This window comes from Pogona vitticeps, chromosome 3, assembly GCF_051106095.1.
Source record: "Pogona vitticeps strain Pit_001003342236 chromosome 3, PviZW2.1, whole genome shotgun sequence".
Lineage (NCBI taxonomy): Eukaryota > Metazoa > Chordata > Lepidosauria > Squamata > Agamidae > Pogona > Pogona vitticeps.
In genome coordinates, this window is record NC_135785.1 from 112,248,370 (window position 1) to 112,269,547 (window position 21,178).

Genomic DNA, 21,178 nt, shown 5'->3' on the forward strand with positions numbered 1-21,178 from the left:
GCGAGCTTGCTGCTCAGTCCCAGAGCATGCAAAACTATAAGTTGTTTAAAGCAACCCAGTTATATCTCATCTGAACAAAGGGGCCATGTTTGCTGGTATAAACAGAAGCACATCATATTGATGAAATAAAACTTCCCAGTCTGAGAATGCAATTTCTCAGAGGTTCCAAAATGCTACAGCCAGATTGCTAACTGGGGCTGGTGGCAGGGATCACGTAACCTTGTTACAGCAGCTCCACTAACTGCTGATCCGTTTACAGGCATGATTCAAAGTGCTGGTTCTAGCTTATAGAGCCCTAAACAGCTTGGGCCCAAGCTATCTCAAGGACCACGTCTCTCTGTATGAGCCTGCCCAGCTGTTAAGATCATCAGGAGAGGCCTTTCTCTTAGTCCCACTACCCTCATTGGTGTGTTCGGTGAGGATACGAGAGGGCTTTCTCTATTGCTACTCCCAGACGTTGGAACTCCCCACCACAGGAGTCCAGGCTGGCCCCATCTTTTCTGTCCTTCCACAAACAGGCAAAGACCTTCATCTTCAAACCAGCTTTCACACTGTGAATGGTTGTCTGAGTTGAGTATTTAAATGGATTGTTGCGCCTTACTGCTTTGAATGTGTTTTAGGTGTTGCATATGTTTTTTTTGGTACTGTATTCATTTATTTTGTTTTGTTTGCTGTCTTTTACTGTGGCATTTGTTTGATCCTTTATAGTGTCTGTATACTGTACTTACTGTTTTTAGTTTTACACATTGTCTTGTAATGATGTAAGCTGTCTTGGGAGAAAGGTAGTTAAAATATTTTAAATAAAATAAATAAATGTAAATAAGCACATGAAAACAATTTTGCATCATGTTCACTTTTGAAGAATAGCGAACTAGCTGCAAACTACTCTGTTATACTATAAGAGAAGGGGAAAATTCTCCGTATGCTTGTATCCATCCCTATGTATACTTATATGTTCCTTTATCAGGTGCTTTTTTTGGTACCCCTTCTTTTCTAAGCCAAAGATCCCAAACAACACTGCAGTTATTTCCAATTACTGACTATGGTGATTGAATCCTAGATCAGAGAGAAGTGTACAGTTGAACCTCCTACCTGGCTCACTCACCCAGCTGAGAATGACAATGCCAGGCTTGACAGACAAATTGTCTTTTTATTAAGCAGTTCCATATTCTGACACAAAGATGGATCCCGCCTGCTCTTTTTAACCAGAAAAGGCAAACATTCTGCTTTCTAGGAATGAAAGGCAGATTGTCATATGGCAATGGCTGAAAAGCATTTTAAAAAACCCACCAATAAACAAGCACTCTTCTACCCCCCCCCTTTGATTTGGTTTGTTTGAAATGTAAAGGTTAAATCCGTACTAATAGGTCAATATAGATCTATCTGGGAAATATATGTTCATTAGATCCATATTGACTATGACTGCTTTGCTGAGTGAAAACCATTAAGTGAAGGGCAAGTGTTGCACACCAGCCTGAGAATACGTAACATCGGCATCCAAGGTACCCAGTGTGCCTGGATGCTCATGTTTTATTGCACATGATGTCAGAAATGTCGTAGCTGCTAGTGGTTTTGGAAGGGATGTTAGGAAAATATTTATCTTTCTCTCTCACTGCCAAACAATGAGACACTCAGACAGTTAAGGTGACAACGATGACAATAAATGTGCTATCAAATCAATTCTCACGTATGGTGACTTTCTCCTGGATTTTCATGGTAGAGAGTATTCAGAAGTGTTTATCATTCTCTTCTTCAGGGGTCATCCCGGGACCGTGCAGCTGGCCCAAGGCCACACAGGCTGGCTCTACTCACAGGAGGCACAGTGGGGAATCGAACTCCCAGACCTCTGGCTCCCCAGCCAGATGCACAACTCACTGAGCTATCTGAACAGCTAAGAGTACCATACTCCATATAGAACCAACATTAGCATTCAGTAAAACAATTTAACCACTGAAACAACTTTGCATGTAGCAAAATATTTAGGCCATATATACCAAATAGGGATGTCAGCTGTTTTCAAACTGAAGTACAAAAATGGACCAAAATTTGTGTGATTTTTTTTTTAGGGTGATCATGAGGAACTCCCTGGTCATTCATGGAGCAGAGCAATACTCTCATGGATCCTTCATGTTTCATCTGGCATTTGTGGGATAAAATAATGATAATAAGAATAAATAAGAAAATATACCAAATGATGTGAACTAAGGAGGGGAAACTTGGAGGTATCACTAGCCTGAGCTAGTGGTGTCAGTGGAGGAGAGTGACAGATGACACCGCCCCCCCCCGAAAAAAGCCTAAGTTTTCTCCTGGATGTGTGAATACTGAGTGCTGGGGAGGGCTGTATTATTGCTGCACAAAAGTGCAACAATAGATATTGTGCAACAGAGCACATCAGCATTCCCTAAAAATCACACATAACATAAGGCAAATCAAAACACAGTCAAAGCAGTAAGGTACAATAATCCATTTAAAAACATATGTATTTAAATGTATTACAATGTGTGTGTGTGTGTGTGTGTGTGTGTGTGTGTGTGTGTGTGTAAGATAGATAGATAGATAGATAGATAGATAGATAGATAGATAGATAGATAGATAGATAGATAGATACGTACACACACACACACACACACACACACACACACACAATTTGTTTTTCATGCCATCATAATTGGGATCACAATAAAGGGAAGGCAATGGTGCCATACTCTTAAGTTTTCATGTAGTATAGTAATGAAGGTATTCCCACTTGCTATGTTAGTTTTGAAATGTAGCTTTGTTACACTCAAGAGAAGGGTGAGACTTTCATTTCTGCTATTTTTACAGAAAGATATTGACATGTGTAAGAACTATAATCAACAATATGATTGTGTCTGGGTATGCATACGTGTGTATAAATATGTGTTCTAGAGGGATATCCTCAATGTGCAGACATTGATGTTTATGCTGGGAAGCAGATGATGGAGCAGGACAGACCCTCTTGTTTGAGAACCAAGGTGCCTAACATCATGAACTGATGGCAAATACCACGACAAGAACTAAAGCTCCATCTCAGGAGGAGTGTTCTCTGGTCCAAAAACAGAAGCTAACCCTGAAATGGTGAGATGAGGTCTCATTGTCATCCAGTGCATCATAATTAGAAATATAATTTATTATTACTCATTATTATTACTTATTGCATTTATACCCCACTTTGCTACTACAAAGCAGTGCTCAAGGTGGCTTACAATCTGTGCAAAATAATTTTTTGAAAGCAACCACCAAATCATAAACATCAAATAAAACCAACCATGATGGGAAAAAAATCATTGAAATCAATTAAGTGTGCAAACACTTAAAAAGATCACAGTAGATTTTATGCCAGTTTAATTTTTTTTTAAAAAAAAAAATTACACCTTTCTTAAAATCAGTGAGAGCGAAAACTTATTAGAACCCTGAAGGGAGGGCACTTTACAGTATGGGAGCCACACAAGAGAAAACCCTCTCCCACATGGCTGTGTATGTGGAATATAGCACTAATTTAGGATCAGAATTTCTATCGGGAATTTTTTTTATACTCAAGAAGGTATAATGTTTTCGTTTGTGCATAAAACTGCATTTGAGCCCCAGCCTTTTGCTCGAACAATGCATCTCTGTTGAAGTAATACATCTTCCATGCAGTACACTTCAATGATGTATTACGGTAACAAGTCATTAATGCAACAGCAGTACAAGGTGCTTTGATGATGTATTAATAGAATACATCATCAGAATGAGTCACTCTGTTGATGTATAACTCAAAGGATAGTACTATCTAGGGTTATGTGCACATTTAATACATAAGGGAAAATATTAGGATCTAAGACACTCTTTAAGAGAATACAATAGCTAGGAAAATCTGGCCTGTGCTATGGACCAAACCTCCTTATTTAAGGAATCATGAGAGAAGCATGAAGATTGGAGGGAATTCCTGTTTTTCCTTTTAAAAAAACCCAATTAATCAAACACCAACAATTAATCAAAGACTGTGCTCACAGCTGTTACCCCTCATCCTTTTGTTGTGATCAGAGTGTACAACCCCACTCTGATTGTATATTTGGTTTCTGTCCAATCAGAAATCTGTCAGATGCCATGCCTTTTTGCTCACCAAACAGGTAAGCATAGAAAATATAGGCCTGCATAGTGTTTCATGGTTGATATCTGACCCAGGAGAAGAAAGCTTTAGCTAAACAAGTGGCAACTCTATGGGAGTTATGAAAATATGAACAGAACCTGGGTAACCATGATGGTCTAATTCTTGCTTAACTATGACTATTATAGATGGCAGAGAAAAGCTAGGGAAGTTGAGGAGGGACATGCAAGATTGCTTTTTTTAAAAAATATATCCCAACATCCTATGTAATGAAAAATAAGAAGGTGCTGATTGGTTTCCAGTTCATGAGGGGAACCTCGATGGATAGTAGAGGCACTCTGTCTTCAGACTGTTGACACCCCTACATGTAAGAAAGTGAATGAAGAGGGACTAGAGAAGTGTTTGCCAACCTTTGGTCTTGGTGGTCTTGGACTACATCTCCCAGAAATCCTGGCCAACACAGCTAGTGGTGAAGGCTTCCAGGAATTGCATCCAAGAATACTTGGGGGCTCAAGGTTGGGAGCCAATGGACTAGACTAGAGTATTCCCTCTTCCTGCATGTACATTTTACACATGAGCTAACAGTTGAATATAGCCTGTGTATTTTTCTCATGTGGGAGAGATAGTTTGCCATCATCCCACTATAATAAAAGCTATTTGATTAAATAAAAAGAGGTGAGTTTTTTTTAAAAGGTCATCAAAGAAAATTGTTGCAAAAGTGGGTGACAATATGGACATTTGCTCCTCACAGTTTCATTCTCTTAGAATAGATTTACACAATACAGTTATAGCATTTTGATTCCGCTTTGTCTGCTGTGCTTTTATCCTGCAGAACACTAGTATTTGCAGTCTGATGAGGGACTTGGAATTCTGTACTTAGGTTCCCTATTAGAGAATTCTAAGTCCTTCACCAAATGGCAGCTCCTAGATTCCATAGGATGGAGCCCTGGCAGGTAAAGTGAAATTGAAGTGCTATATATAATTGGGTGGTATAGATGTATCCCCAGTTTCAAGAAGATGACCAGCATATTATTAATTTGGCAGAAGATCAAAGTAATAAAGGTAAGTCACTGATTCTGCCTTCCCAACCAGTATGTCAAATGGATGCTCAATGATGATAATGTGCTGTATCTCTCTTACTGACACCTGATTCAAACTGTCTGAGCACAGATCTAACCCCGTGCAGAGTATCCTGAATGGTTAAAACACTAATCATAAAGCCGGCTTCTAGTGAGTAGATCCAGTTTTGGTACATGGAGGTTGCAATTATGCAATTATGTATAAGCAACTGCACCATGGTGAAAATCCTGTTGCTTTATTACACGTTGGGGAAGACAAACAGTTGAACAGCCATCACTGAGATTCTCAGAGATGCCTCTCCTTGCTAGTGTGGCACACACTTGAGAATCCCAGTGGGGCTCATTAATTCCCAGCTGGAAGGCACTCAAAGTTATGCATAACAAAGCAATAGGATTTTGGCCCATAACACTTTCCTCTGATTCTATCCTATTTATTTGCTATGAGGAAGGAAAGGGAAAAAAATCTGTGAATGACTGGATGGTCAAACTGCTGCAATCTCTCTGGAGGTTCTGAAAGCAACATGTAGCATGTCCATTTCAATGTACATCCAGTTTATGCCTGCAGTTTCTCTGCACACCCAAGACCACTGGGGGCAAGAAAGTGGGAGGCTCATGGGAGAGAAAGAGATGGATTCTGAACATCCCTACTAACCATGAAATTATTGGGGAAATTATTTCCTTCATCCATAGTCTCAGTGTATATGTCTGAAAAAACCATGTGTCTCGTGGGTTGTGTTTAATTTAATGCTTCAATCCACTCCCACCTTGGTTTGCCTGCTTTTGGTTGCAAACTATGCACAAGTCTGTAAGTGTTCCAGATAAAAATGTCGGATGATGTTGGACATCACTTTGAAACAGATGGTCTTTATGTTGACATTGGCCTATATTTGTAAAACTTGAAGAGCTGTGAATTTTCTGTAACATGAACTATGGTATCCTGAATCATTCAGAATTACAGCATGTAGGCTATTACACAGCATGAGAGATTTTGAAGTCTTTCACTTTGCTGCCTTAAGTCATTTACAAGTGCCTATTGTGTGACATTGCTCCATTTTTTTATGGTCTGAGTTCCTTGACAGTTTCAGGTAAAGGTGATTATATCAGTACAGAGAATAGCCTCAAGATTCAGCCTCTGGTTTGAAAGACATCTTCAGTTCCCTGAGACAAGGAAGGAAAAGAGGGTAACACACCTCAATACGATTTGGCAAACATCACAAAGGACCCTTCAAGATGGGCTTTTCAAAATGTTTCAGAGAATGCTTTTTTGTTTGTCACCACAAAGTATCTGATTAATCTGGGTTTTATATGAACTAATAATAATAGTCAGAACTGCATTTAAAACAATGTTTCTGTTTTGGGCTCCCACCCTAAAAGATACTGAGAAGCACATTTACAACTATAGTTTCTAACCTCCAGATAAATATTTGTTTCCAATCACATCCCTGTGTACCTTGGTCTTGATCGCTTTCAGTCCTGACACTCTGAGTTCCTGACCTACAGATAGTTCCAGATCGCTGATTACAGCTACGTTAAGATTAAACATGTAACAAATACAGGTTTTGAATGAAATGAAGTACATCTCAACATACCTTGGTCAAAATCCTATTTTTTTAAAAAAAACAACCATATAATGGTAATCACACAAGTCATTTGCTGTTGGCAGCTTATCCAAGTAATTTCACAACTGAGTGACTGTTCATGAAATAGGGACCCCACTAGAGGGGGCAAACCTGTGTGATTCCCATTGCACAGCTGCTTTTTCAACAGGATTCTGGCACTTGCATTTTGCATTAAAACCAAGTGTTTTATGGGAAATGCAAAGTCTTGCGCAAAATACAAGGCAGCACAGACATTTTGCACAAAAACTCATTTCCCAGTAAAAGTACAAACAAACCACCTCTCTCAAAATTAAAAAAAAAATGCACAAAAGGAAGAATGAGGAAGTTTAAGAGTACTACCCTACAGGTGTGGGTGTGTTATGTGCTGTTATGTTGCATCTGACTACTAGCAACTCTAAGAAAACTTTCAGGGCAACTGAGACATTAAAGGACTGGTTTCACCTTTGTCACATTCCCCAGTGAGTTTCTATAGCCAACTAGACGTTTGAACACCGGTATCTTGAGTCCTAGTCTATAGCTGTATCTACTACACCACACTGGGTATGTAATCTATTGATATATCTAGAAAAGACAAGAATAGTAATTTCCTGGGTTGCCACTCTGACTATTGCCCAGCCCACATACTTTTCACTTGCTACGTGCATTGCTCCTCTATTCCAAAAGGCTGTGTTCAGATAACTGGAGATAGATGACAAAGAAGGTGACTATACGGGCATTTAGCTGCTGTTTGGTCTGCTGTGGACACAGCCTAGTTTTCTCCTAAATCCATCAATCAGACATGGCTGACAACAACTTTGCTGGAGTGAAACAACCTGTCTGCATAGCATTTCTGCCCAGATCTTTCTGGCCCATGTCAGAGGCTTCTACTTTTTTTGATGCAGGTAGGATAGTTCCATTTTGGTTCATTTCCAGCACATGTAATTGCTGGAAATGAACCAAACCAAGCCATCCTCTTTTAATGTATAATAATATGAAGTGGCTAAAGAGAGCCATTTTAGGATATTGGCAAATCAAACACTTCCTTGGCTCCATGGAAGGGAAGAAGAAGCGGGGGGGGGAGGGTTTTTAAAGTATATTAGGGCAGCACAGATGCACTGTACCACGTTGAAGAAAATAAAAGACAAATAGCAAACTTCCTCCTGGAAGTGGGAGAAGACAGGAAGAGGCAAAGAAGGAGATTTTTGTTTGCTTTTTTTAAAGGTCCAATTGAGAACCTGTCCACAGCCAAATTGGAAAGGTTCTTGGCTGAACCTTTAAGAGAAAAGTAAACAAAATCCTCCTTGTTGCCTTCTCCTGTTGGCTGAGAGATTCTGGGAGCTGTAATCCAAAATGCAACCTATGGAGACCAGGGTATCCCTAGATAATGCAAACATTGGATACCCCCCCCCCCATTCTTACTATCAGGATCATTGCAGTCATCACAATGTCGGGGCCAAACTATACTAGTATCCCTTTGCCATTAGAAGGTGATAGAATCAATCAATCAATCAGTCAGTCAGTCAGTCAGTCAGTCAGTCAGTCTGTCTGTCTGTCTGTCCAGCTACTATAGTGCCCATCTGGCTACAAGGCCACTCTGGGCACTTTACAAAAAATATATATCAACAGTCTAAATAAAAACATACAGCCAATTACAACTATCAATGTAAACTCAAAATTAAACAAAACCAAACACAAATCACATATCAAAAACCAAAATAGAACATACATGATAAAATAAAATTAACATAGACATAAATGATTAAGAGGTAAGATGGTGGGACAGAAATAAACACTAGAGAGTGCAGCACCTTATTCAGATGTCAATTCCGGAAAATAGAATGCTTTTTCTCTAAAGGCACATTCTTTCAAACCTGTTGCATCTCCATAATTAATCTTCAAATGAAAACGTTGTTTATTTCTTTTATGACCAAATTAGGAACAAAACCAACCACCTATTACCAGACTTACTTGCAACTTGTAAAGCTGCAGAAATCTCCTGGGTGAATAAAGAAATGCCTGTTATCTGTGAAGGAAACTCCATTTCTATTTGTGATGCTGCCATCTCGTATAGTTTGATGCTGAGCCATCAAGTGAAAGCTGTTTTACAACATCTGAATAATTCTAGCTGTTATCTGTACAAAAGGATTATTCTGCTAGAACCTTTCAACCAGTATGAGGAGATCTGTGAAGGAAGGACTGGCAGAAGAAGTGGACCCCTCCCCTTCATTTAAGTCGAACCTTGATGTTTGCCATTTAATTCAGTTTACCATTGCTAACTGATGATCCGATGCCCAAATGCTTGTCTTTCCCCCACCAATTCTAGGTGCTCTCCAACTGGCAAATATCACAGAACAGCTTCAGTCAGATGAGCCTGATTAGAGAAGCTACATCTACCTCCAGGGGGCCTCTCCCCTCTCCTTCTGCAGTTAAAAGCAAAAGCACTTTCTCTGTCAGTGACCTCTCTCTGTCTGGTGATAATAATGCGAATAAATGTCATTGTTTTCAGTAAGCTTTAGTTTTGCTGCTTGTGCTTAAAGTCAAAGCAGCTTCAGGTTGAGAGCTCCAGGCCTCGTTTCTATTAAGTGCAGAGCAGTCGGCGGTGGGGTTAGAGAAGACGGGGCTCTGCCAATAAAAACTGAGTCACTGAGAGTGCGGTTGGGTGGAAGGAAATATAAAAAGTGCCGAGAGCCCCCAACCATCTCAAGGAAAGCTAGAAAAAGGAAGAATGCTTATGGTCCTCAGCACTTCCATGCCTTTCTGTGCCTTTTGAGGATTAAAAGTAATATGAAAATACATCCAGCAAATGAACATTGCAAGAGAATTGAAAAGGAACTACTTATTCTTCCTTTTCAGCCCTAACACTTTAACAAGGATTCAGTCTTCATAAATTCTAATATGAATTGGCATGTTTTGCATGATCCAGATTAATAGGCAAACTGGAACGTGGTTATCCAGTTTATTTCACATTTTCCAAATGTGTGGTCAATGTTGGTTCAAAACGTTTCAACAAGCATTTAAGAGAAAATGCATATAGAAAAACATATTTATATTTTTTAAATTGTATATTCTGTACTTTATATAGAATATGTTATTTAAATGTGTGTGTGCATATTTTTCTTTATAAATTCAAGGATTCATTGAGAAATGGAACATACTGTATTTAGAAGTGAAGACGTACATAAGACACAGACCGGTAATAGCTTAATTCAACCATCCCTATATGTTGGTGTCATGAAAGAACAGGTACTAGACAAAAGGCCATGGTATGAATGCTTTTAAAAAAGGGAACTTCCACGTGCTTTTTTTCCAAGCAAAAATTGTGTCATTCTCATGCTCGTTGATAACCAAATGGCTTTTGACTTTAGACCCTTTCCATGAGGAATGGGGCCCTCAGGAAATGATACCCTCACCAGCTTCTGTCTCCAAAGTAGAAGGTCTCTTGGCTGTTTTGATTGCTCTCTGTTGCCCTCTACTGGCTGAGAGTAGATTGTCAGGGCTGAAAATTCACACAAAAAAACACCCACTACCACCCTTCCATATATGTGCGGGGTATATATTTCCCCAAAAGAGCAGTGTACTTTTACAAGATGGAAGTGCAAGGACTAATAAAATATATGGTTTAATTAACTAAACTTATGCTTCAGTATATACTAGAAGTAGATGATTTACTGAGCGTTATCCTCTTCAGGACAGAATAATGTAAACAGCATAATTAAAAGTTGATGAGAAGTATATTTATTGAGCGAAAAGGATGAACAGACACTTAGATTTATGGTACACAAAGTGTACCTTAAGTTTACAATATTATTAACGTTTTAAAGTCCAAAGCTTGCACGTAATGAATTCAAAGTGCTCTGTTCCATGTAAAGATTATTTCAGCAATGCTAATACCTCACACTTTGGACAGTAAATTACATCCCTAGACATATCTTAATGCAATATGATCTATTATGATCAAGTGATTATGTTCATTGAGACATCGATGGCTACAATATATCAAGTTGTCTATATAGTCACATGGAATAGATGTAAGACCATTTGTTCACATGTGACATGGGTTTCAGAGCTATTCATCACTGATGAAGCACAAAATGAATATCTCCTGTTTCATTTTAATTACTCTGTAGATTCATCCTAGTTAACACAAGTCCTTTAAAACAAACCCCAGCAATGTGATTTACACCTCTCTGTTGAGGGCTTGCATGACATCTATGCTCTGGGGCTTTTGCCTAGCCTTCCATCACACCAAGATGAACATTCAGGCTCAAGTGTGTGACCCACGGAGAGCTTGTCTACAAAGTCTCAATCGGAGTGAGCTGGATAAGGCTAAAAAGAGTCAGTTAAGGCTAGGTAGAACAACCTTTTTCTGACCACAACCATAAACACAATGTGAAATAAATTTAGGCCAAATTAGGATTATATAAGTGATATAACGAACCTTATGAAGTGGTTTGTGAATAATTATTTCCAGTCTGTGGCACGCTTCCAATATGATCCTTGTATCCAAATGGCATACACAACGTAAGCAGCCCTATTTGGTCCACTTTCCTTATAAGAACCAAAAAATAAACAATCCTCCCCCCTCCTTGCTACCCCTCTTCCATCCTCCTTCTGGAAGGAAGTTTTAATTTATTAATTTTTTAAAAAGGTGGTATAGCGCATCAGTGCTGTTCTCAGAGACTTTGAAAAGAAAAGAAAAACATTTTGCTTCCTTCTTCTGCCCTTTCACAGAGTAACAGGTTTAATTTCCCGGTGTTGTGAAGTGACTAAGTTGTCTTCTTAAGTCACTTAATGGTATTAGAAAATTTAAAATATAAGGGGCGTCATATGGCAATGTGATATCACTATGTGATCAGCATAGTTATTACATGATATCAATTAGGCTGGAGATTGTTTGAAGTAGAATGGTAATGATCATTTAACAGACACAAAAGAGATGACGTCAAGAACTTGCTCAGGATTTGCTGCCCTCCAAAAGTATTATTTTTAAGATGGTAATCAAACACGGAGACCATTCACTTAAGCTCTGTATGTCACTATTCTTATTCTCAGTCCACACTTTGTATTGCTGTTTGCATGTATGTTTTTCTGGTGCAGGGGAAAATATGCATCAGTATGCTGACATCTAAGATGCAAGAGCAGTATGGTCCATATCCTGACAGCAGGGCCCGCAATAAGGTTGCATTCCATTTCTGGGTCTATTGGAAACATATAGTTGCTTGGATAATCATTGAGGGGGAAAAAGTTTTGTGTGTAAGTTGCCTGTTCTGCCTTCCATTCGTAAGACACCACCTCTGTTCCACATGGTCATATTGGAACACAGCTTGTTACTCACAGGTTCTATATTCTATACCAATATATTCTATATTCTATACCAAGTTGGAATAGTAACCTGATTTATGCAGTTGTTTTTTAAAAGAAAGAGGAATGCTCATCATATATTGTCCTAAACTCAATTGTTAAAGTAGACCCATTGAATCAAAAGGATTTACAAAATGTTGATGGAACAAGCCCAGTTTATTAGAAGGACCTTACACTATCTGGAACTAGCTATTGGATTCAAACCATGTTAAATGAAGTAGAGTCAAAATACTTGCCCCCAAACTTCCCCTTATTTTCAGAACTTGAATAGACATGGGAATGAATTTGAGTAGGGCAAATAGCATTTTGACTCCTTCTCAATGAGAGTTTTGCAATGAACACCAGGATGTTTGCCTCATTTTATGGTCATCCGACTTCCCCCTGCTGGGCACCATTTTTACCATGTTCTCCTCTCAAGTGAGGGTTGACAGAGAACGGGAAGCATCGCCCTTACTCTAATTTGCCCTGAGTTTCCATCAACTAGTTGGATCTCATGGCCAATAGGCCATCAGCAGGAAATCAGATCAAGGAAAGGCCATTCTCCCAGCCCTCACTTGGAGGAAAGGGAAAAGGAGGTATATGGTGCCAAACAAGAGGAACTGATTTCACCCCACAATGATATTAAACAGGTAGCAGACAAAACAAGTGAGCAGGGGGCAGCTTTGTGAAACCTGCTAGACCCCAAACCCATATTTCGATCTGTCTTTTTTTCTTCTGCTGAAAATCTTCAGTGATTGTAATGCCTTGAGGACTGAGATATTAGAGGAACAGCCAGTGAGCACATTTATTTCACAACTCTGTGTTTCAAATGTAGAAAACATCTCAAACCCTATATTGATTTTCAGTGGGAGTGGCAAAGACATAAAATATGCTGCTATTTGTTTTAATATATTCTAAATTGGTTTATAAGACATAAAACAGATACCAAAGTGGCAGTATCTGACTTGAAAGCTGAGAGATCGCATTGAAATTTAGGATATATATTCAGGACCACACCTCGTAGTGTCTGTATTTCAGTTTCAAAATGTAGCTTTGGATCCATGCCGCCTAGTCCTCAAAGGAGACAAAATAAAAACGAAACGAAGGAAGGAAGGAAGGAAGGAAGGAAGGAAGGAAGGAAGGAAGGAAGGAAGGAAGGAAGGAAGGAAGGAAGGGAGGGAGGGAGGAAGGAAGGAAGGAAGGAAGGAAGGAAGGAAGGAAAGAAAGAACGAAAGAAAGAAAGAAAGAAAGAAAGAAAGAAAGAAAGAAAGAAAGAAAGAAAGAAAGAAAGAAAGAAAGAAAGAAAGAAAGAAAGATCACAGGGCAACATTTCCCCCTGAATATTGTCACATCAGGACTAGACCTGAACAGTTCCTGGCAACACAGAAAGTCATATCTTAGCCCTCACATCAGGTTTTGAGGGTGCTGTGAAAAATGCCAAATCTAATACAGTTCAGCATTTTCCTTGAAGACAGAGATAATGGACTGAAATTTGGCATGCAAGTTCAGGGTACTGTCATATATCTGACTACTTGTTCAACCCCACAACCATTTTAAAGAGGGGAGGAAATATGCAACATGGTGATAATGTGGTATCAGAAGGGAGGCCTCTTGAACTTTGTGCTTCACTAGGAAGACACACAGCATTCTTCTGAGGCAAAATGTATCAATACAGATGATTTATTCATCCACTGTCATTATCATCATTGAATTTAGATGAAGCAGAATATACAAATTGAAGATGAAAGGCTGGAACCCAAAGAGGAGTTCTTTTCTGAAGGTCCCAATGAAATGAATGAGCAGTGTGAAAGAGCAAGCACAGTAGTTTGTGCACAAAGTGGCAACGTAAAATATGAGCTCCTATTCATTACCCAGTTCATTACACTTTTTAGTGCTTATTAAATCATTGTTAAATGATTTAATTTGTATTTGAAAAAGTGGAGGGGAGAGATTAAAAGGGGATAAAATGCTGAGCTTTCTGTTTAGGAACTGGCTGTAGACTAAATGTTTAAGTCTTGAAAATTAATTTGTCTGTCTCTGTAAGAGTTAGTCTCCATCAGATACCACGCTACACTGTTAGGCCTATTTTTGCTTAATTAGAAAGGCCTTATCTGGGGAGAACTAGGATTAAGCAATGAAGAAAATAAATCAGCTTTTATACTGATCCCTCCAGGTCAACATTCATTTTTTTTTCACTAGCAGAAGAGAATGCTCAAGTCCACTAAACTGTAGTTCATGAATACTGAAATTAGATAGATAGGAGCTGAATTCTGGCATTAATCCTGAAAGTCTATAGAGCAAATATCTATCTGCTGATATGGGGCTGTAAATAATTCATGCTCCCCCATCAACTCATAGTAATGGTTCCCAACCTTGGGTCCCCAGATGTTGGACTAAAACTCCCAGAAGGCTTCACCACTGGCTATGTTGGCTAGGACTGTTGAAAACTGTTGTCCAAGAATATCAGGGCACCCACGGCTAGGAAGCACTGACATAGCTTTTTCTTGATTGGCAAAGGCATAAGGCAGGGTTCCTGATTTTGGAAGCATAGTAAGGAGGTGCAACTGAATGCAATTGCAAACTTTTGCAGACTTTTGCACAGAAATGTGAACATCTGCCTGACTTTTTGGCACAGTTGAGAAATCCGGGTGGGTCTTATGTACACACACCTTCCCTCACAATGAATAGGGCTAGACAGATGTATGAAGAGATGTCAGGTGGTACTGGTGGAGGATCATTCACAGAACAAGCTAACTCTTGTTAGTACTGTGCAGAAGAAGGCAGAGGTGAACCAATTCTGAATATTTGGTACAGTGGTGCCTCAACTTACGAACGTCCCTACTTATGACCATTTCGAGTTACAGCCAGTTCCAGCCGCAAAATTTTGCTTCAATTTGCAGCCGGAGCTTCCAGTTATGAACAAAATAAGGCAGGGGGAAAAGGCAGGAAATTCAAATTGCTAACTGTAGGTAGTGAAGAGGCTTTTTCTTTGTAGCTTTTTTGCCCTAGCAGTTAGAGAATGTGTGATCGGAGGAGGCTTGGGACTGCCTGGTAAGGTAAGGTGCTGCTTTCTGCTTTCTAAAAAGTGTTCTGGGTGGGTTTTGCAGTGTGGTTTTGGGCTGGGGGGTTATGTTTCTGTACTTTGTTGTTTTGTTTTTTGGTGATTATTTTTACAGCCCCAGCGCCTTGCGACGGGGCTTGCTCCTTTGTTTATTTTTGGGTTTGTTTGTTTTTTGCAGCCCCAGCACGTTCCTATGGGGCTGACAGTGTTTTATTTTTATTTTATTTTATTTAGTATTTTTTATTCTGGAATGGAATAATCGCATTCCAATGCATTCCTATGGGAAATGGTGCTTCGACTTACGATCATTTCGAGTTACATCCATCTTCTGGAATGGATTATGGTCGTAAATTGAGGCACCACTGTATCTTGAAAACTCTAGAATAAGGAAGTCCAAAATGAGAGAGGACAATTTATGAGGCCAACAATTTTTTATTGTCAATGCATACTTCAAGCAACCTAATAGATAATTACAAATGTTGTGTCACCAGATGTCCAATATAAACATCCAGTAAATTATATAATTAGCAGCAGAAGATGAAGGAGCCCTATTCCATCTGCTACAACTGGGAAAATACTGGTATGTAGCATGAGCTGTTAATATGAAAAATTCAAATGAAGTTGAAGAACAATAAAAGACTCATAGTGTCAGTTGTAATTTAAATGACATTCCTGATGAATTTAAAATCAGCATACAAAATAGATTTGCACTATTAAACTCAATTGATAACAACTAACAAACCAACCAAAAACATACTGTGGATTGAAAACAGAGATATTATTAGGGAAGGATACAAAAAAGATTATTCCTGTAGCAAAAAGAAAAGAAAAACCTTAATGGATGACTGAAGAAACTCTTAACATTCTTAGTGATAGAGAAGAAATAAAAGGTGATGGAAATAGGGTAAAAATTTTAGATCCACTTTTTAGCAGCTCACACATAAGGACAAAGAGAACAATTATGATTGTTGCAAAGAAATGAAAAAGGAAGTTAATTTAAAAAAAATAGGACTGTGCTATACAGATCAAGCAAAATGTTAAGGAGAATATACATTTCCTCTGATCAACTTGCAACAGAATTTCCCCAGAGGTACATGATTTAGCAATCAGAGTTGTAACTCACAGCTGTGTTCATGACTCTTCTCTTCACTTTGTCCGTCACCATGTGAATTTCATGGACAGGCAGAGTCCTAGTCCAGCACTCTGATCACGGCACCATAGTGGCTACTTCCTGTTTTTTAAGGGAACAAATAACCGTAACTGGACAAAAGGAGAAAGAGTGACATACAAATTAGAGAGAGAGAGAGAGAGAGAGAGAGAGATTTACCAGTGTGATGTGATTAGGAGACACTGGCGAGCAATTCAGGATATTATATTACAGGAGTGGACCATGTCAACCAAGCCAAGAGCCAAATTCTGTTTTGGCTCTGATCCTTCACACCATGTGGCTCATTGCTCCATCACAACACACACACAAGTAAATCAAGCTGTGGTGCGATCTGCAATTCCTAACTACTGCCCTGTCTTATCCACAGTTATTTTAAATTTAGACCACCTTGTTTAAACCTGTTTAATAGAGTATTTATTTTTCCCTCTCAAAGTGTACTTTTTAATTTTAATTATCTGGCTTTCAGCTAACACTTCAGCTGTTGAGAAACCAGGAAGTATTTAAACCAGGAAGTAGTTAAAATGAAGACTTTTTGAATCACTTAGATCAATTAATGGACTTTATCAGAAAAGCTAATGTCCTGCCCACTTGAGCACAGAAAAAAAAGAGAGTACAAATACATGGAGAATGTGTGTTGAAAATTTCAAGAATAAGGAAAGGAGTCTAGATGGGGCTTGCAGAAGTAAGGTGCAAGAATGCGGAGCAGAGTCCCGTTCTTATGGAGAAGTACCATTCTGCTTGATGACCTTCACTAACCATCTAATTCCATTAATACTATTCATTTTCCCTTCTTTTCAAAACAATAAGAACAATGGGTGGGGGAGAGTTCAAATAATGGATGCACAATAAATTATGTATAAAACCATTCTATTCAAAAGAGAGCATCATTGTAATCAAACTACACAAGATTACACCACAAGATCAGTGGTTCTGTGCAAGCTTCCATTGCAGTCTATGAGAAAAATACATCCAGAACAGGGGAAGAGCGTGGACCTATTGAACTCCAGTTATCCTGCCTTTAATCCTAAGAGTATACAGTATACCTTTCTGTGTAGCTACTTCAATCCCCTCAGTTTAGGCACAGGCTAGGAGTACTTAACTCCTTCTTTCCCCTCCCAATTCAACATGCACTGGTTAAAGTGACAGAGGTGCAGAATGTGGTGGTCAGACTTCTCACTGGGGTGAGAAAATATCAGCACATTTCTCCCACTCTGCCTGACCTGCATTGACTGCCCGTTCACTGATTTCAAAGTGTTAATGATGACATATAAAGCCCTAAATGGTTTAGGACCTTGATATCTAGTGGAACTCCTCCTCCTACCTAGATCTACCCAAATCACTTGTTCTAGCCAAGACAGGCTGCTGAGGAGCCTAACATCAAGGGAGGCCCGGAGAAAAAGAAAAACAAACTGGGTCTTCTCGGCAGTGGCCCCTCGCCTCTGGGACAGTCTGCCTGCAAAGATCTGTCTGGCTCCCTCGCTGGGTGTTTTTAAGAGCAAATTTAAGACCGGGCTCTTGACACAGGCTTTCCCTCCTGTCATCACATGATTACTTTTGCCATCTTGAATTATATTATCACTGTTGTCTTTATTTTATTATATTGTTTTTAGGTTTCATGTATTATTGTTAGCCTCCCAGAGTAGACTTTGGTCAGATGGGCAGGGTATGTATGTATGTATGTATGTATGTATGTATGTATGTATGTATGTATGTATGTATGTATGTATGTATGTATGTATGTATGTATGTATGTATGTATGTATAACTAACTAACTAACTAACTAACTAGCTAGCTAGCTAGCTAGCTAGCTAGCTAGCTAGCTAACTAACTAACTAACTAACTAACTAACTAACTAACTAACTAACTAAATAAATAAATAAATAAATAAATAAATAAATAAATAAATAAATAAATAAATAAATAAATAAATAAATAGGTAGAATTCCACCCCTTTTGTCCATCAGTTGTACACATACAGTATAGGCACAAGTCAAGATCCAAGGACACAATAGTAAAAAATTAGGACACATGCTAACATTGTTGCTTAGAGATTTATACTGTTCAAAATACCCTCCCTTCTTCCCAGAACAGCTTCCTATAGAATCTTCCTCTTTACTACTGAAGAAACGTATAGTTACCTTCAATCACTTTTTAAGGACACCTTGGGAAGCCTTTGAAGGAAAAGGGTGAGTGTGTTCCCCTTTATTTTCCCTAAGCAAGCCCTACCAGCTTTACTCTTAACAGATGGTAGTCTACCACATTTTTCCCCTTTCTTGCCTGTGATGTTAAGTATGATTTACAGGCCTGAGTTATTATTTATCATTATTCATTTCCTGTCACTAGTGCATTGAAGGTTAATAGAAATGCCAGCATGCTCACTGATTTACTTAGTAAAATATTTGTTCCAAGGTTTTAGGTCAGATGATTGGTGTCTGAGAGAGCTTCAGGTTTATGCATTATGAAAAGCAAGCTGACTTGACCTTGAGCCACCAATACTGGCACTATATATTACTTTAGCAGAGTGACCTTCAGAGACCCAAGACACTCAAGATGTATTCAATTCATGCTTTTTCCATCCATATTGCTGCCAACACTGTATACATAAGCAGCTGAACTAATGCCATGTAAACCAATACAGATTTTCCCACCTAACGAATTTGAGCCAGGATATTTTGGTTTGGTTTCTTAAAATGTGAACCATCTCAGATGTCTGGAATTCCTCTTCTACACTGAAACTCTGAAAATGGTTAAACTAATTGGGACTCATTTGTCAAAAAGGATGATCTATGTACCAGACTGGGAGGAGGGGGGGGCGTCTTACCTGGAAACTCACTTTACACAGCTGTAAATCATGTCTAATGCCAACAGGGAGGACAACTGGGGATGCAACACGATCTTTGGAGAAAGCTTCTTGCCTCAGCTGGATGTTCAAGGTTAATATTTCCACCATTGATTAAGTGTGATTTTTGCCACTGTATATCTTACTAACTCCTTTTTAGTCCCTTGGCGACAAATATTGAGGCCAAAACTCATGTCTTAACAACTTGTTTCATATGCCAAGAACTTGTACTCTCTCAATGTGTACATTTTTAAAAGTTTAATCATATATAGTGAATGAGAAATCTTCATACACATACTGTTCAATTTGAGCTGGTTTGTTTCTTTGTTTTGAATCAGCCTTGGAAAAAATGTGCACATTTGCACAGGTGGGTTTTGTACCTTCTATAAAATAAACAATGCAGGAAAAAGCGGTAACTGTTTCTCAGCTAATTACATCTACTAGTAAAATTAGCAGCCCTGGGTAAGTTGTTAGCCCCATTTTGATAAGTCAGCCTGTCCTCTTGTACCTACTGGGTTTGTTTGGTCTGACAAAAGGAAAAGGCTCCAGTTTGTGCAGAACTAAGTGTTTTATATACAGTGGTGCCTCGCTTAACGAGTGCTTCATTTAACGACGAATTTGCTTAGCGATGACTTTTTCAGAGCGATCTTGCGCTCCGTTTAATGAGGTTCCCTATGGGCGATTTTCACATAGTGATGTTTGGGACCATGCTTCGCATAGCGATGACAGTTTGGGTCCCCCTGTTTCGCTTAACGATGGTTTTGACAGTCTCATGTTGGCTGTTTTTTATATGTTTAAAAATGTTTTAAAAATGTTTAGAATGCTTGAAATCATAAGTGCACTTAATAAACCCTTTGTTAAACTAATTTGACTTTGTTCCGACTCTTTTTAAATTTGTTGTAATTCCCCCCCCCCCCCCATTGAGATCCATTGAATAGGTTTCAATGCATTTCAATTGGGGAACCATGTTTCACTTAGCGATGTTTCCTATGGCGATTTTCGCTTAAGGACGGCAATCTGTTCCCATTGGAACAGATTATATGCATTTCAATGGGAAACCGCGTTTCGCTTAGAGATGTTTTCCCATAGCAACAATTTTTTTGGAACCAATTAAAATCGTTAAGCGAGGCACCACTGTATATATAAAAACCACATTTGTGAAATTACGAAAACCATGACCACCACAACCCCCTGACCCAATGATGTAATGATCTTGCTCCAGAGAAACACTTCTCAGGCTGGGGAGAGGGGAGAGAATCCTGGAGGAGGTCTCCCACTGTATTGAGATAGACCTTCTTGACTAGGATCTCTGCAATAGGAATCTTTCTTCATGTGTTCTGTGCCGTCAAGTCAGAACCGACTTCTATTGACCTTAGTAGGGCTTTCAAGGTATGTGAGATATTTTAGGAGCGGTTTTACCAGTTCCAGTCCTCTAGTGAGTTTCCATGGCTGAGTAGGGATTCAGATCGAAGCACTTCCAAGCCAACTACACCAGAGCACAGAGTGCTGTCCTCTGAAGATGCCAGCCACAGAGACTGGTAAAACGTTAGGAAGAACAACCTTCAGAACACAGCCAAAGAGCCTGAAAAACCCACAACAACCATTGGATCCCGGCCCTGAAAGCCTTCGCGAATATAGGGATTCAAATCCTTTGCTCCAGTGTCCTAGTCCATTCTTCTGTCAACTACACCACATTGGGAATCTTCACATACTTTAGGCATATATGTTAGCTATACAGGGGTTAAAACAATAACCTGGAGATGGATCAAAACTTCATTTGCTTTCAGACTATTTCCTGAGGGACTCTTGGGTTAATCAGAACCAGTAAGATAATACAGATGTTATGGATGCTTGTTGAACCTGAAGTAAATACTTATGAATTATTATAGAACATCTGTAATCAATAAATCTGTTTTATTCAAAAGACAGTGATGAATGGACCTTTGTCTTTCCTGAGTAAAGTACGTTGATAAAGAAATCAACT

At 39.0% G+C, this 21,178-nt stretch overlaps 1 long non-coding RNA gene across 1 annotated transcript; it reads right to left on the minus strand.

Moving 5' to 3' along the window:
- Positions 1–653: 653 nt before the first annotated feature.
- LOC144588362 (uncharacterized) lies at positions 654–18,377 on the minus strand. The gene is made up of 2 exons (XR_013543882.1): positions 15,374–18,377; positions 654–15,310 (listed from the first exon to the last, which is right to left on the minus strand). It is a non-coding gene; the product is annotated as an uncharacterized LOC144588362 (long non-coding RNA).
- Between the last annotated feature and the right edge of the window lie 2,801 nt (positions 18,378–21,178).